Raw genomic sequence first — 17,351 nt, 5'->3', positions numbered from 1 at the left:
TTTACTCATATTTCCCATTAAGAGTGCTAAAATTAACATTTATTATAAATACTATTATCTACAAATACTATTATTAACAATCTTCGTAATTATTTTAATAAACTACTCTGTTCCACCATCAACTGTTGAAACAACTTTGTCATCATCTTCTTCATCTTTTTGTAATTGACTGTTGAAACTTCTCGTCACCGCATTTAGGAAGTAGTCTAAGATACTTCTCTGAAAAATGTAGGTTTCTCGGGGCGCCTGGGTCGCTCAGTGGATTAAGCCGCTGCCTTCAGCTCAGGTCATGATCTCGGGGTCCTGGGATAGAGTCCCGCATCAGGCTTTCTGCTCAGCAGGGAGCCTGCTTCCCTCTCTCTCTCTCTACCTGCCTCTCTGCCTGCTTGTGATCTCTGCCTGTCAAATAAATAAATAAAATCTTAAAAAGAAAAAAAATGTAGGCTTCTCAGTTGGTGAGTGAGGATGATAACTAGATATAGTCTTCCTTAGACAAAAGAATGTACTGGTTAAAGTCTCTGGCTCTAAGTCACACATCTACTGTTTGCTGTGTACAAAGTGCTTCTCTTTGAGTTCTAAACTATTCACCTTTAAATGGAGACAATATTACTGATGCCTAATTCAAAAATTGCCAGGAATATTAAATGGGATATCCTATATAAACATTTCATATTGTGTTTGGTTCATATTAAATGCCAATAAATGTTAATTTTATTATCATTAAACCTACATTTTTTGTGAATGCTGGATAGTGTTTATAAAATCAATTTCTGAATTATTAATATCTGTTTAATGTTAATTATTATTTTATTAGTATCCAGACTCCAAAAATATCCCAGTAAATCAGTTTACAGTGGTGATCTCTACATATAGTCTAAGACAGAGATAATAAGCTAATCATTATGTGGATCAGGAAGCACAGAACTTCTCCAATGTTTTAATGTGGTGGGAAACTATCAGGTAACTTTATAGTATGACATAATTTATTTATGAAATAATGACATGTTGAATGTCCTGGCCATCTTCTCCCTCAGTCCTAACTCTTAAGAGGGGATACATATTTGGGATTTTCTTGATACAAATGGGAGTAACCATATTAAACAAGGTAGCTCTGTTAGAAGATTCTAAACTTTACTACAAAATAGCCACATCAGAAATAGAATCAGACATTGATAAGGGGAACAATCGAAGAGTTAACTCAAATGCAAAGAGCTCAACTAAGAAAACCTAACATAGTTAGACGCCAAGATGTGGTAGACATGGATATGGGCTACCCACTTCCTGCTTCAGAGAAGGACTTGACACCCCCTGGCAGGCAGGGAAGTCTGCATGTGTCCTCCTGCTGCCGGTGTCCTCATGTAAGCCTCTAGCAGTCAGTTCCTTTAGAGTCTTGTCCTTTCTGTGGCAGCTCCGTAGAGTTACTAAGTCAGGTAGGGATAGAAAGTTTAAAATTCTTTCACACTTAGATGCTGTCTTCCATTCTTCAAAGGTATATGTCATCTGAAAATTAACTTTCCATCAATACTAACTCTATATTAAATAAATAAAAATCTTCATGGATCCTGGATATCAGCCTTTTGTCTGTACTGTCATTTGCAAATATCTTCTCCCATTCTGTGGGTTGCCTCTTTGTTTCCTTTGCTGGGAAGAAACTTTTGTTCTTGATGAAGTCCCAAAAGTTCATCTTCGCTTTTGTTTCCTTTGCCTTTGGAGACATATCTTGAAAGAAGTTGCTGTGGCTGATATAGAAGAGGTTACTGCCTATGCTCTCCTCTATGATTCTTATGGATTCCTGCCTCACATTGAGGTCTTTTATCCGTTTCAAGTTTATCTTTGTGTATGGTGTAAGAATGGTCGAGTTCCATCCTTCTACATATAGCTGTCCAGTTTTCCCAGCACCATTTATTGAAGAGACTGTCTTTTTTCCACTGTATATTTTTTCCTGCTTTGTTGAAGCTTATTTCACCATAGAGTTGAGGGTCCATATCTGGGCTCTCTACTCTGTTCCACTGGTCTATGTGTCTGATTCTTTTTCTGATGTGGCTATTTTGTAGTAAAGTTTAGAATCTTCTAACAGAGCTACCTTGTTTAAGCTACCTTGTACCATGCTGTCTTAGTGATCACAGCTTTGTAGTAAAGCTTGAAATCAGGTAACATGATGCCGCCAGTTTTGTTTCTTTTTCAACATTTCCTTCACAATTAGGGGTCTCTTCTGATTCCGTACAAATTTTAGGATAGTTTGCTCCCGCTCTTTGAAAAATGCCATGGAATTTTGACCGGCATGGCATTAAAAGTAGAGATAGCTCTAGGCAGTATAGACATTTTAACAAGGTTTATTCTTCCATTCCAAGAGCATAGAATGCTCTTCCATCTTTTTGTGTCTTCTTCGATTTCTTTCATGAGTGTTCTATAGTTCCTCGAGTACAGATCCTTTACTTCTTTGGTTAGATTTATTCCCAAGTATCTTATGGTTATTGGTGCTATAGTAAATGGAATCAATTCTCTAATTTCCCTTTCTGTATTTTCATTGTTAGTGTATAAGAAAGCAACTGATTTCTGTACATTGACTTTGTATCCTGTCACATAACTGAATTGCTGTATGAGTTCTAGTAGTTTGGGGGTGGAATCTTTTGGGTTTTCCATATAAAGTATCATGTCATCTGAAAAGAGAGTTTGACTTCTTCATTGCCAATTTGAATACTGCCAGGATCTATAAAGAACTTCTCAAACTCAACACACAGAAAACAGATAATCATGTCAAAAAATGGGCAGAAGACATGAACAGACACTTTTCTAATGAAAACATACTAATGGCTATCAGACACATGAAAAAATTTTCATCATCACTAGCCATCAGGGAGATTCAAATCAAAACCACATTGAGATACCACCTTACACCAGTTAGAACGGCCAAAATTAACAAGGCAGGCAACAACAAGTGTTGGAGAGGATGTGGAGAAAGGGGAACCCTCTTACACTGTTGGTGGGAATGCAAGTTGGTGCAGCCACTTTGGAAAACAGTGTGGAGATTCCTTAAGAAATTAAAAGCAGAGCTTCCTTATGACCCTGCAATTGCACTACTGCAATTGCACTACTGGGTGTTTACCCTAAAGATAAAGATAGAGTGAAAAAAAAGGCCATCTGTATCTCAATGTTCATAGCCACAATGGCCATGGTCACCAAACTGTGGAAAGAACCAAGACACCCTTCAACAGACGAATGGATAAGGAAGATGGGGTTCATATACACTATGGAGTATTATGCCCCATCAGAAAGGATGAATACCCAACTTTTCTATCAACCTGGACGGGACTGGAGGAGATTAGACTGAGTGAAATAAATCAAGCAGAGAGAGTCAATAATCACATAGTTTCACTTATTTGTGGAGCATAAGAAATAACACAGAGGACATGGGGAGACAGAGAGGAGAAGGGGGTTTAGGGAAATTGGAGAGGGAGATGAACCATGGACTCTGAAAAACAATCTGAGGGTTTTGAAGGGGCGGGGGGCAGTGGTGGGATGTTGGGTGAGCCTGGTGGTGTGTATTATGGAAGGCACGTATTGCATGGGGCATTGGATGTGGTGCATAAACAATGAATTCTGGTTCACTGAAAAGAAATTAAAAAATAAAAAAATTAAAAATGTCTTCATCGGATTGAGAATCTGCCATAATTTAGCCTCATGTTTACAGTGACCAATTAGTACATACTGAGTTAGGTTATTTGCATGCTAGGTATCTTTCCAAATGTAAAATTTTCTGGTTTGTAATTGTTAAACTTTTCCCATAAACACAGTGGGGGACTGAATAGAACACAAAGGAGAAATTTATTGCATGATAGAAGGTCTCTGGGGGGGGCGGTTCAGACAAGATGAATGGCATTATTGTACCTTGAAGTTTGATAAGTGGGAGGTTTAGGAGTATTTTCAGTACCCAAATTGTCACATAAACAATGAACCATAAGCAACAGATGAACACGTGAAGGAAGGAAGGAAGGAAAGAAGGAAATGTTTAGCTGCTGACTTAATGATCCATGACAAATAATTGTAAAATGTAAAAAAAAAAAGAAAGAAGAAAAAGATATTTTTTCCAGAGGGAATGCCCTCCTTTTTTTTTTTTTAACCTCTGGATTTTGAGTCAGGGTTTTAGGGCAACAAAAGCAAGTCTATCTAACCAGTCATTTCTTGTCTTTTTTCATTATTTCAGTTTTTGATTTCTGAATGCTTCCATGCTTCCTAGTCTTTAAAAATTTTGATTACTAAAATCATCTAAGTATTCTTTCCTGAATTTAGAAACATGATCAAATTATTGTTATTCTATAAGATCTCCTGACGATGTCTGATTCATTTTAGAGACAAATGCTTTCTAATTCTCAAACTTACTCATAGATATTATGCATGGATAAGCACCAAAGCAACTTTATTTTATTGCTCTTATTTGAATTCCTTTTATTTTCCCTTACCTCCTAGGGCTCCTCATAGTCTCTGCTTTTAGCATAATCACGGAAGACAGTAGATCTTTTTTATCTATTGTCTAAAATAGTCTTCCCACTGTTCCATATGTATTGATTCTCATACTTCTAAAATCTCTTTTAGAAATCAATACTTTGACCTTGATATGTTCTTAATTTTTACATTCCCTTCTTAGGTTTCATTTCCTTTAACTTGGTTTGCTTTATTGAACTGAAAGTTATGAAAAGAAAAAAAGTAAAACTTTTTCTCTGGGATTTTCTCTTGATAAGTTTTCATTATTCTTTTTCAAATCATAGCACGAAGTTTACAGTAAAACCTGGGCTTTATGTTACCTACTACATAATTCATTTGGGGTTGGAAGGACACCTTTTAAGCTCTCAAATTTGTTGATGTATATATATATATATATATATATATATGTATATATATATATATATATATATTTTAATTTAAATTTTAGTTTTTTTTATGTTTTTGCCCCACCATTCCCTGTACACGCATTCTTGGTTGTTCATTCTTAATGGTGCCTTATGATTCCCAGTCACACAGTGTTCTTGCAAACATTGACAACATACAAGTGGAATGTGTTCTTTCTTTTTCTTTTCTTTCTTTTTTTTTTTTTTTTTAGAGATTTTATTTATTTATTTATTTATTTGACAGGCAGAGAGGGAGAGAAAGGTGGAAGCAGGCTCCCTGCGGAGCAGAAAGCCCAATGTGGGGCTTGGTCCCAGGACCCCAGGATCATGACCTGAGCTGAAGGCAGAGGCTTTAACCCACTGAGCCACCCAGGCGCCACTGTTCTTTATTTTTCTTAATCTTTTATTCATTCACTTTAAATATTGCTTCAAGTCTTTCTTCTGCTATTGCATTTATCATGATTAAATGTATCTCTCTTTCTAACTTCTATGTTGTATTTAAATCTAATTCCCACTAGTGCATTTTGAATATATTCGTATGTTCCATTTGTTTTCCTAATTTTTCCATGTATTTTTCTTTGCTTCTAGGAAAAATTCACCCTTTTCTCTTAGAAAATTAAATATTGTCTGGTATAAGAATTTTTTTCTATTTCCACTGGGTAGAATTAATTATTTGATCTTTCATGACTACTTTATATGATTCCTACATAATACAGATCATTCTAAGTGCTATTCATAGATCCGTATTAAGTAATTGCTAGTTTCTTAATGAGGGATAAATATATATCTAAGAAATCATGGAAATTAAAGACTTTCTTTTACTTTCTTTCTTATACTACTTACTCCAGGACAAGAAAGTGGTTGGAATTGAGTTACTCACTTAAAGATATTTTATTATAATTTCCAAAGACTTGTAAATTGTCCACAAAGTCATAGTGTTTTATAAATGTTTGTTGAATTTGTTTTGTCAGATAAAATTTAAATGCCATCAGTTACCAGAGACCGGTTATGAAAGAGTAGTTTAAAACAATAGGTAAAATTTATTAACACATTCTAAATGACTAGACCTAAGAAAATTGTAAGAGTGAAATGGAAGAATTAGAATGGTTTACATAAAAGAAGACATTTTCATCTGCCATAATTTCATTTATTTTCTGTTTTTCTTTACTTGTGTGTGTGTGTGTTCCACTGTTCCCTCTTTCCTATTTTCCTGTGGATTATTTGAACATTGTTGACTAACCAAAATGGTTTCTCTACATCTTCAAATTTTATTTTATTATGGTAAGAATTGAACAGGAGATACATCATTTTAACAAAATTTTAGGTGTGCCGTACATTACTGTTAACCATAAGTATAATGTACAGCTGATACCTAGAACTGATTTTTCTTACTGTACTGAAATTCTATAAATTTGGGTATTTTAAGTACCTTTGTCAAAAAAATGGAATTGTGCAACAGGCTTATTTCACTTAGTATAATGTCTCCCAAGTTCATTCATGTGGTCACATATGACAGAATTTCCTTCTTTTTTACATCTGAACAGCATTCCACTGTATGTATACACCATATTTTCTTTATTCATACATCCGATGGATGTGTAAGTTATTGCCACATCTTTATCTTATTGTGACTAGTGTTGCAAGAAAAGTGGGAGTGCTAGTTTCTCTTTGAGATCCTGATTTCAGTTATTTTATATATATAACCATAAGCAGGATTGCTGGTACATATGGCAGGTTTGTTTTTAATTTTTTAGTAAACTGCTTTCCAAAGCAGCTGCACCATTCTACATTTTTACCAAGAGTGCAAGAGTTTTCATTTGCCCACATCATTGCCAACACTTGTTTTCTTTGTTATTATTGTTCTTGTTTTGTTCATAGCCACTCAAACAGGTGTGAGGTTATATTTCATTGTGTTTTTGATTTGTAGTTCTCTGACAATTAGTGATGCTGTGAGCATCTCTTCATAGCCCTCTTGGGCATTGGTGTGTTTTCTTTAGAGGAATATCTATTCAAAGTCCTTGGCCCACTTTTTAATTGAGACATAATTTTTATTTGCTATTAAGTTCCTTATATATTTTAGAGATTAATCCCTTATCAGATATATGGCCTATAAACATTTTCTTCCATTCCATAGGTTGCCTTTTCACTCTATTGATTTTACTGATGATAAGCTTTTTAGCTTGTAATTCCACTTGTTTATTCTTGGTTTTGTTTCCTGATTTACCCATGTTTATGATTATTATATATAATTTATAAGCTTTTAGTGGTTATTTTCCCATTGGTAAATACTTTTTGTAAAGGATCAGATAGTATATAGTGCAAGCTTTGTGAGACATATGGTCACCTAGTCAGTTCTGCAAGAGTGGCAAAAAATAGCTATAAACAATACATGAATGAGTGGACATGGTTATGTACCAGTCAAAATTTATGTACAAAAACAGATGGAGGATGGGTTTTTAGTTCAAGGGCAGCAGTTTGCCAAACACTGCCATTTTAGGGAACACAATCTATAATGTAACATTACCATTTACTAATATAAATATTTACCAATTTTAAAGGAAAGTACATATCTTATTGCATTTTGTTCCCATATATTCTCTATTTTATGATATAGTTTAATTAGGTATCATGTCCATATATTTTGAGAATGGCATCAGGTAATACTTGCTTTTAACTATAAAACATAATTTCAAAAACTCAAGAGGAATTATAATGTTCTAAAAGAGATTTTAAAACTATGAGAATCAATATGTATAGAACAAAGGGAAGACAGTTTCAGGAAACAGATTTTTAAAAACTGTCTTTAGCTATTATGTTAAAAGCAGAGGCCAAGGGGAATCACAAGAACTAGAAAACAAAGGAATTAAAATAATTACAATGAAATAAAATTACTTTTGTTATTGTCCTAAAATGGTCTCTGAGGCTCTTTTCATTTTCTTTTTGCTCCTCAGATTTAGGAATATATATTAATCTATTTCTAAGTTCCCAAATTATTTCCTCTGTCAACTCCAGTCTGCTATTGAATTCATCCACTGAGTTTTTATATTTTGGCCATTATATTTTATCAGTTCTAAATGTTCATTCTTTTTTTCTGTTTCATTCCTGACACTTATTCTTTTTTTCATTTATTTTAAGACAGTTTGTAATTGTTTGTTTGGACATTTTTATGAGAGATGGTTTACAATTTGGTTGGATAATACCAACATCTGTGTCATCTTAATAGTGACATCTATTTACTGCCTTTTATTCATGAGAGTTTAGATTTTCGTAATTCTTGGAGTGATGAATAATTTAAGATACAGTATGCTGGGTATGTTGAGAGTGAAAAAAATCTCTTTTTTTAGGATGTCTGGGTGGCTCAGTTTTTTTAAGTGTCTGCCTTCAGCTCAGGTCATGATCCCTGGGTCCTGGGATCGAGTTCCACATTGAGCTCCTTGCTCAGCAGGGAACCTGCTTCTCCCTCTGCCTGCTGCTCTCCCCTGCTTGTGCACTCTCTTGTTCTCTCTCTCAGACAAATAAATAAAATCTTTTTTTTTAATCTATTTTTTTCCAGGCAATATATGGGTGTTTAGAACATGCATCCTGATCCACTTTGTGAATGTGGTTGAAATGTCAACTTTATTTTCAAAGGCTTTGCAGTATTATTGTGGTCCCTCCCTCTTATGTGCTTCCTGGAGGCCAAGCTAGAACCAAGGGTAGACCCACACCAGAATTAAGTTATCAAAACTTTTCTGATTTGTATTGGTTGGTTTCATGTATGAACTTTTCTGAGGACTGCCCAACACTTCACATATAGACTTAAAATATCCTTTTTTCTAATTCCATTTCCTCTGAAGTTCTCCCTTTCCTTTTTCTTTTGTTGGGAAATATGGATACATGGTCTCATTTTTTTTTCCAGAGATAAAATGGTGGACAAGGCTCTGCCCTCCATCTCCATAGCTGAGATGGTGGGGAGAGAGAAAAGAGTTTTCTCATTATTGCAGGAGGTGAATATGTGACTGGCCTTTTCTCCCAGTGTGTATATGGTGTAAAGAGTGATCCTCCACTTTATTAAAGGGCAGAGATGAAAAATAAGTCTCTATTCATGATCATATGATCAGAGTAGGCACATCACCATGTTGTTACAGGGCAAGGATAGAAGACAGGGCTCTGTTCAGTCTCTGGACTTTATAAGAAGGGAAAGTGGTGCAACATTTTTATTATAGTGTTTATCTGGAGTAAGGCATATATGTTCTAAATGTTTCTCTTCTACTGGACCACTATTTAACTTGTGCTCTGTCTAGAAAGATCAGACTTTACTTCTTTGTTTTGTGTATGTCCATTGATGGTTCTGACTAGTGGACTTATCTAGTACACAAACCAGAATGTATATGAGGCAATAAATAAATAAATAAATGTCTGGAAATTTGCTGCTGGTTTGTTACTCATGTCTTGTGGTTCATAATGACTCTATTTTCTTTTTTTCCATCTTTTGGAATCATTAATCAATTGCTGTATGAATTTACTCTAGGAATTTTTAGTTAGAGAAGGATTGGAAAAATGGAGTGGAATGTGCTTACTCTTTCATTTCAAGAATTAGAAACAAGAGGTTACTTTATAAATTTGCAAGAATTTTAGTTGAATTTCAAGGTAGAAGCTAGACAAAAATAGATTGACATGGGGAATGGAAATGAGGGGATAGAGAGTATGAATACAGACATATATTTGAGAAATTTGACCATTATAAAATGCAAAGAGATAAGATGGTAGAAGAATGCCTAAGTTCATGGAAGGATTTTTTTCTTCCCAGAAGAGTAAACATGAGCAAATTGAAATAATGATGGGAATTAGGCACAATGAGATAAGAAGCAAAGCCCAGATAGAAGGAGCTTAAGACAGGAATATAGTCACATCTTCTGTTTTAATAGAAGAGCAGAGAAAAATATAACTGTCTTTGTAATTAAGTATATTTGACTATTAGCACTTAATTAAAATATGTAGCTCCTTTTGAGTTAGGGGAAATAAATTTGAACATTTAAAAATATACAAAGGACTTTAAATATTTTACATAGAGAACCGGAGAAAGATATGGAGCTGACTAGGGAAATTGAAGCTGGTTAAATTTGTATATATTTTTAAAGGATTAGTTGATGTAATGGCGCATGGAATCTAAGGAGAATAGAAAAGGAACTATGACAGAGAATGGCCAATTTATTGAAATTAGATAAATAGAAGGATCTAAGTGTTAGAGACCTCTATGGAATTGAAAAGCGTGTATAAACAATAAAAATTCATGAGAGGCTTGGGAAAATAAGGATTGTAAGTGTAATGGTATAGTCAAATTTATGCATTAATGTGCTGGTCATTTCTGAATGACAGAGGATATACAGTTTGGTCATAGGAGTAAAAGAGCAAATTTGAATGGAGTAGAATAGGCAGAAACCAATAGCCAAGAGTGTAAGATGGTAGACAGATTAATTTTTTAAATATACTTTCTTCAGGATGGGACCAAAAATTGGGATAGGAAAACTGTGATTTTGATAACATCCTCAGGTATAAGAGGGAGAAAATGGAGGAGGGTATTCAAATTATGTGTTAGCAGTAAAGGGGTTTAAAAAGCAGTAGAACTGAAAATAATGGCCTTTTTAAAAAAAATCGTTCTTTTTTTAAGTTTTTTTTTTTTTTTTTTTTTTTTTTTTTTTTTTTTAACAGAGAGAGACACAGCGAGGAAGGGAACACAAGCAAGGGGGGAGTGGGAGAGGGAAAAGTAGGCTTCCTGCTGAGCAAGGAGCCCTATGCGGGGCTCCATCCCAGGACCCTAGGATCAGGACCTGAGCTGAAATGCTCAAAGACTGAGCCACCCAAGGGCCCCTAAAAAAGTAGTTAAATAAGTGATTTTATGGAAATGAAATTGCCTAAGGAATGATACAGTTTTCAGACTAATGTGATTTGGGGCTATGAGAAAAGAAGTAGCTTCAATAGATGTCTTCAGAAAAGTATGGATCTTCAAAGAAGTAGCTGAGGATGCAAGATGCTTGTGATATACAGATGCTCAGAGCTGTGGTTGAAGCAGAGGCTTAGGGCCAGACAGCATGGCTTCAGTCCTGGCTAGCTGTGTGACCTTGGGGGCACTAAGTAGTGTTTTGACTTTAGGTTACTCATCTATAAAATGAAGGTATTAGTGTCCATACTAGGTGATTAAGCGAACTGATACCTGTGTGTCTGTTATAAAACAACTGTTGTCTTTCAGCTTTAAAGCCACTCTTCTATGCTCTGCAACATATTTCAGTTTGCAGATTGTTTTTATCCTCCTATAATCAACCTCATAGCCGCCATCAGAGATACTAGCTCCAGCTGGCTGGGACCTCTTTCTTAGAAGTATGATGCCCTTCTTTGTGTGATCATCTCCAGTACCCAGAGGCAACACTTTCAGCCAGGCAGCCAACGCTCTCCAGAGGTCTGTCTCCCTGCTTTGCTGGTTCCTACCTCCAAGCTCTAAATTCTAATAGTCCCCAAAGTTTGCTTTGTTTCCCTAAACCTGGGGTTAGAACTGAATTCTGTGATATCTCTATATTGACTTTAGATCTTTTAATTTTTTTAATGTTGGTTAAACAATTATTAATCTTCAATGTTTATTAAAATAGCAGTGTGCTGAGGTGCATCGATGGTTCTGTCGGTTAAGCATCTGCCTTTAGTTCAAGTCATGATCCCAGGGTCCTGGGATTGAACCCTACATCCAGCTCCCTAGTCAGTGGGGAGTCTTTTCTTCTTCCTCTTCTTTTGCCCCTCCCCTGCTCATGCTCTCTCTCAAATAAATACATAAAGTCTTTAAAAATAAAATAAAATACCAGTGTGGTTTATGTTCTCTTGATAGCACATTGATACCAAATAGAAAATATTTAGCACAGAAACTTCGTAAACATGTTATTATTTTGTTTTTGTTACAGCAGAAAGATTTAGGAATCATAGGAAACATGGGTGGTCAGGTTAAGGAAGAGATGGCATAGGTCAGCGTATAGCATATGTTTATGTGCACATAGACAGGAATATAAGACCTGGGGTATTTGCCTCTTATATGGGGCCAGTAAAAATATTGGGATACAAAAGGAGATACATTCTCATATACTTGTAGCTACTTACTGAATTTAGTTTCTTATGGACTTAGTTTTATTTCTCAGCAAAAGAGATGGTTCAAGAAGAGGTTATAGTTGTCAGGGACCTGGTATCTTGGTGCTGAGGAGATCTTTGGCTATGGCCTAAGGAAGGAAGGAACTTATGGAAAGGAGCACAAGAGTTCTATATATGTGAGGATGTTAATACCTTGTGATGACACACTATAATCTAAAGGGGTGAATACAGAGGAAAACATCTTGTTAAATTGCTGTATTACATATGTTATTAAATGTCCAACTATATTAGGGAGATGAAACAATCACGATATTCATAATGCAGACTGTAAATATATTAGGTAAACTATATTAGTTAAGAGAAATTAGAGTCAACTGAAAATCTTTTCTGTGCTTCATTCAAACAAAAAGTGGGTTATATAAATTTGATTCATACTTTATTGGCATTTTAATTTTTGTGAAGATCAAAGCAATCAGAAATAGAACATCCGGTCTTTACCTAGCTCTGACTAGTAAAGAGATCTTGGTTCATGAAATAAAATACTGGGGAGTAAGTGAAACAGTTGTTTATGAAAGATTTACCAAAGCACGATAAGAATATAAATCCTACTTGATGCGAAAAGCAAATTATACAGAGACAAATTTCTAAACACTAAGGAGTGAAAGACTATAGTTTCTCATGATGTGTATTTCAAAAACAAATGAACACACTTTAAAACTTACACGATGAGTTGTGAAAACTTACAGAACTCATGTAAAGAGACTCATGTAATTAAGCCAAAGTTCTTTGACTATTACAAATTTCGAAAGAGACTCATGTAATTAAGCTAAAGTCCTCTATTAGAGATTTCAAAAAATATTTACAAATATGAATGGATATCAGCAATTTTATCAGGAGGGATGAATAGAATCACAGAGACATGGATAGGTATCATCAATATGGCTAGTTTGCTACAAGGCGGATACAACATGGGGCACCTGGCTCTGTTAGTTATGTGGTTATGGCTCAGTTGGTTAAGGTTCCACTCTTGATTCCATTTCAGATCATGTTCGCAGTGTGGTGAGGTTGAGCCCCACGTCAGGCCCATGTGCTGGGTGTGAAGCCAGCTTAGGATTCTCTCTCTCCCTTTCCCGTTTACCCCTCCCCTCTAAAAAAAGAAATAAAATAAAAGGCTGATATGACTTATCATTTTTTTCTCAAGACCACTCAAAGTTTTTAAAGAACTTTTTGTTAAAAATAAATACAATAAGAAGTTATGAATTTATTAATAACATAAGATGTGGGAATATGTACTTTTTTTTCTCCTCTGCCCTTAAGAAGATTAAAAAATACATATATCCCTGCTCATTGTGATGTGACTTAACAGTACTTTCCTGTAACAGGAGTATACTTCTCAGTGAAAACAGGGGAGACCAATAGAACATAGTCAGAAGTGACAATATGGTGATTTTTAGTGGAAATTTTAAGAGCCATCACTTTTTTCTCCAGCTTTCTTTCTATTATTCCTAATGAAAAGAGTTTGTTACATGTGGAGGATTCTTCTTCAATTTGGATCCTGGAATGAGGTCAGTAGAGGAGAGCCAGACATCAGAGATACTATCATGGACTATGAGGAAGATATAATCCGTTGTTTGTGCAAGCCATTGTCATTATTGAGTTGCTGTTACCCAATGGTATTATATTTTTAAAACACTATAGTTTATATATGCAAACACAGTAGAAATGAAAGGAAACTTAAAGTGCAATATTGTGTGTATTTTCTGACTATGAAAATGTTCAGATTGAAGAAAGATAAATTACATACTAAGAACAAAGTGACTCTTGGTAAGTGAGGAGGTTTTAAGAGACCATGTATATCATTTTAAATAAGACAAATTTCCTAGCTTGTACGAAAGATAGGCATTTTTAAGTTCTTAGTGAGAAAAGTAGTAGTGTAGTCTAAAAGCTAGGTTTAAAAGGATGCCCGGGGGTGCCTGGGTGGCTCAGTGGGTTAAGCTGCTGCCTTCAGCTCAGGTCATGATCCCAGAGTCCTGGGATCGAGTCCTGCATCAGGCTCTATGCTCAGCAGGGAGCCTGCTTCCCCCCCCCTTCTCTGCCTGCCTCTCTGCCTGCTTGTGATTTCTCTCTCTGTCAAATAAATAAATAAAATCTTAAAAAAAAATAAAATAAAAAAATAAAAATAAAAAAAAAAGAATGCCTGGGTGGCTCAGTCGGTTAAATAGCTGCCTTTGGCTCAGGTCATTATCTTGGGGTCCTGGGATCGAGCCCGGCTTTGGACTTCCATAACCACCCAATCTAAATTTTCCTTTCTCCTGAATTGACATATTACACTGTTTATATATCTACTTAAAAAAAAACAAACAAAAGAGTTTTATTGAGTTATAATCTAACATACCGTACATTAAACCATACATTTATTTTATCTGTTTAAGTTCTAGAATTCATTTTTAGTATTTTCACATGTATGTGCAACTGTAATAATAATCAATTTTAGAATATTTCATCACCTTCAAAAGAAACTCTTTACTATGCTTCTAAACCCTTTTCTATACTATAGTATAGAAACCCAATATTATACCTTTAGCTATACTTCTCTTAGCCCATCATTTAGGAGATATATATAGTTTTACTTCTTCCTTTCCTCTGTGGATGCTTTTTAAAATTTTCAGGCCAAATTTTCCTAGTTAGATCCGCCATTACACTGTTAATAGAAGTGGCAAAAGCAGACATGCTTATCTTGTTATTCATCCTATGAGGAAAGGATCTAGTCTTTCACCATTAAGTAAGATGTTAGCTGTGAGTTTTTCATAGATGTCCATTATCAAGTTGAGGAAGTTCCCTTCTGTGGCTAATTTTTTGGGCATTTTTCTTATAAAAAGATGTTGGTTTTTGTCAGATGTTTTCTCTATGTCTATTAAAATCATACAATTTTGTTTTTAATTATAGATATAATATATTGCATTAATTGATTTTCAACTATTAAACCAACCTAGTATCTCTGGGACTGATCACTTGGAAATAGTGTATAGTTTGTTTTATGTATTGATAGCTAGGATTTTGTTGTGGATTTTGTGCCCATATTCATAAGATATATTGCACACTGATTTTTTTTCTTTATAAAATTGGGCATTTTATTAAGAAATGTCTTTAAAAATTTTTTAAGTGCACAGCAAACTTTTGTTGACCAAAGACACAATGTTGTACCATATATCTCTATAATTTACTCATCTTGCATGACTAAAATATTCATTGAACAACAACTACCCATTTACTCCTTCCCCCAGCCCCTGACAACCAGCATTCTACTCTATTTCTATGAGTTTGACTATTTTAGATACTTCATGTAAGTGAAATCATGCAGCATTCATCCTTTCATAACTGGCTTTTGTTCTTAGCATAGTATGTTACAGACATTCATGTTGTCATATATTCAGGATTTCCTTCTTTTTAAAGGTTGGTTAATATGCCATTGCATATATATACAACATTTTCTTTATCCATTCACTTGTCAATGTCCATTTAGGTTGTTTCCATATCTGCCTATTGTGAATAGTATTGCAATGAACATAGTAGGGCAGATATCTCTTCTAGATCCTGATTTCAATTGATTTGAATAAATAACCAAGAATGGGATTGCTGGATCACATGGGAGTATAATATTTAATTTTTTTGAGGAACCTCCAGACTGTTTTCCATACTGTCTGTATTATATTACATTTCTACCTTCAGTGTATACAATTTCTAATTTCTCTGTATCCTTGCGAACTCCTTCTTCCCCTTCTTCTTCTCCTTCTCCTTCTCCTTCTCCTTCTCCTTCTCCTTCTCCTTCTCCTTCTCCTTCTCCTTCTCCTTCTCCTTCTCCTTCTTCTTCTTCTTCTTCTTCTTCTTCTTCTTCTTCTTCTTCTTCTTCTTCTTCTTTTACAATAGCCATTCTGACAGGCATGAGATCATATCCATTATTGTTTTAATTTACATTTCCCTGATGATTAGTGATGTGAAACATCTTTTCATATTCCTGTTGACAAATTCTGTGTGTTTTCTGGAGAAATGTCTACTCAGATCCTTAGCTTATTTTTTAACTGGTTTATTTGGTTTTTGTTTGCTATTGAGTTCCTTACATATTTTGCATATTAACCCATTACCAAATACATGGTTCACAAATATTTTCTTCCATTCGATAGGTTGCCTTTTCACTGTGTTTTTTTCTTTGTCGTAGAAGCTTTTCAGTTTGATGTAGTTTCACTTGACTATTTTGCTTTCGTTACTTGCCCTTGTGGTGTCATATTTAAGAAATCACTGCCAGGACAAATGTCTTGAAGGTTTTTCCCTACGTTTTCTTTCAGGAGCTTTACAGTTTCAGGTCTAATATTTAAATGTTTGTACACTTAGGGGCACCTGGGTGGCACAGTGGATTAAAGTCTCTGCCTTTGGCTCAGGTCATGATCTCAGGGTCCTGGGATCGAGCCCCACATCAGGCTCTCTCCACAGGAAGCTTGTTTCCCTTCCTCTCTCTCTGCCTGCTTCTCTGCTTACTTGTGATCTCTGTCTCTCTGTCAAATAAATAAATAAAAACTAAAACTAAATAAATGTTTGGTACATTTTGAGGTTATTTTTGTGCATGGTATAAGGGTCCATTTTCATTGTTTTGCATGTGAATATCTAGTTTACTCAGCTATATCTGTTGACAAGACTGCCATAACCCCACTGTGTATTCTTAACACTCTTATCAAAGATCAGTGAACTGTATGTTTTATTTTGGGCTTTCAGTTTGGTTCCATTTGTCTAGGTGCCTTTTTAAAAAAATCAGTGCTGTCCTGTTTCATTACCACAGCTTTATAATATATTGTGAAATCAGGAAGTGTGATACCTCCTGCTTTGTTCTTCTTTATCAAGATTGCTTTGGCTATTTGGGGTCTTTGTGGTTCCGTATGAATTTTAGGATTATTCTTTTCTATCTGTGCAGTTTTTACATATTTATTCCTGACATTTACCTCTAGACAGTGTGCTAAAATATATTGAGATCTTGCTTGCCTGCTTAACATTGTTTTCTCGGTACTAAGGATAGTGCTAGAAAAACAGTGCATTTCTCAAAAATATTTCTTGAATATAAGAAAGGGAAGCAAGAAAGGGAAGAAGGAAGGCACAGAGAGAGCGGATCAATGTACAGAAAGTCTCTGGTTAGTCTCATTGCTGATGATGGTAGGATGATGATGATGAAGATGTTGATGAAGATGATGATAGAGACAATGGTGACAATGACAACCAATAGTGATGAATAAATCAACATTGACAGATGCTTAGGACCCTTGAAAAGATCTTAGGATGGTTATAAACTCTAGAATACCAAATGACAAATTT

Source organism: Mustela nivalis (genome assembly GCF_964662115.1).
Source record: "Mustela nivalis genome assembly, chromosome: 2".
Lineage (NCBI taxonomy): Eukaryota > Metazoa > Chordata > Mammalia > Carnivora > Mustelidae > Mustela > Mustela nivalis.
Note: the sequence above shows the minus strand (reverse complement) of the source record.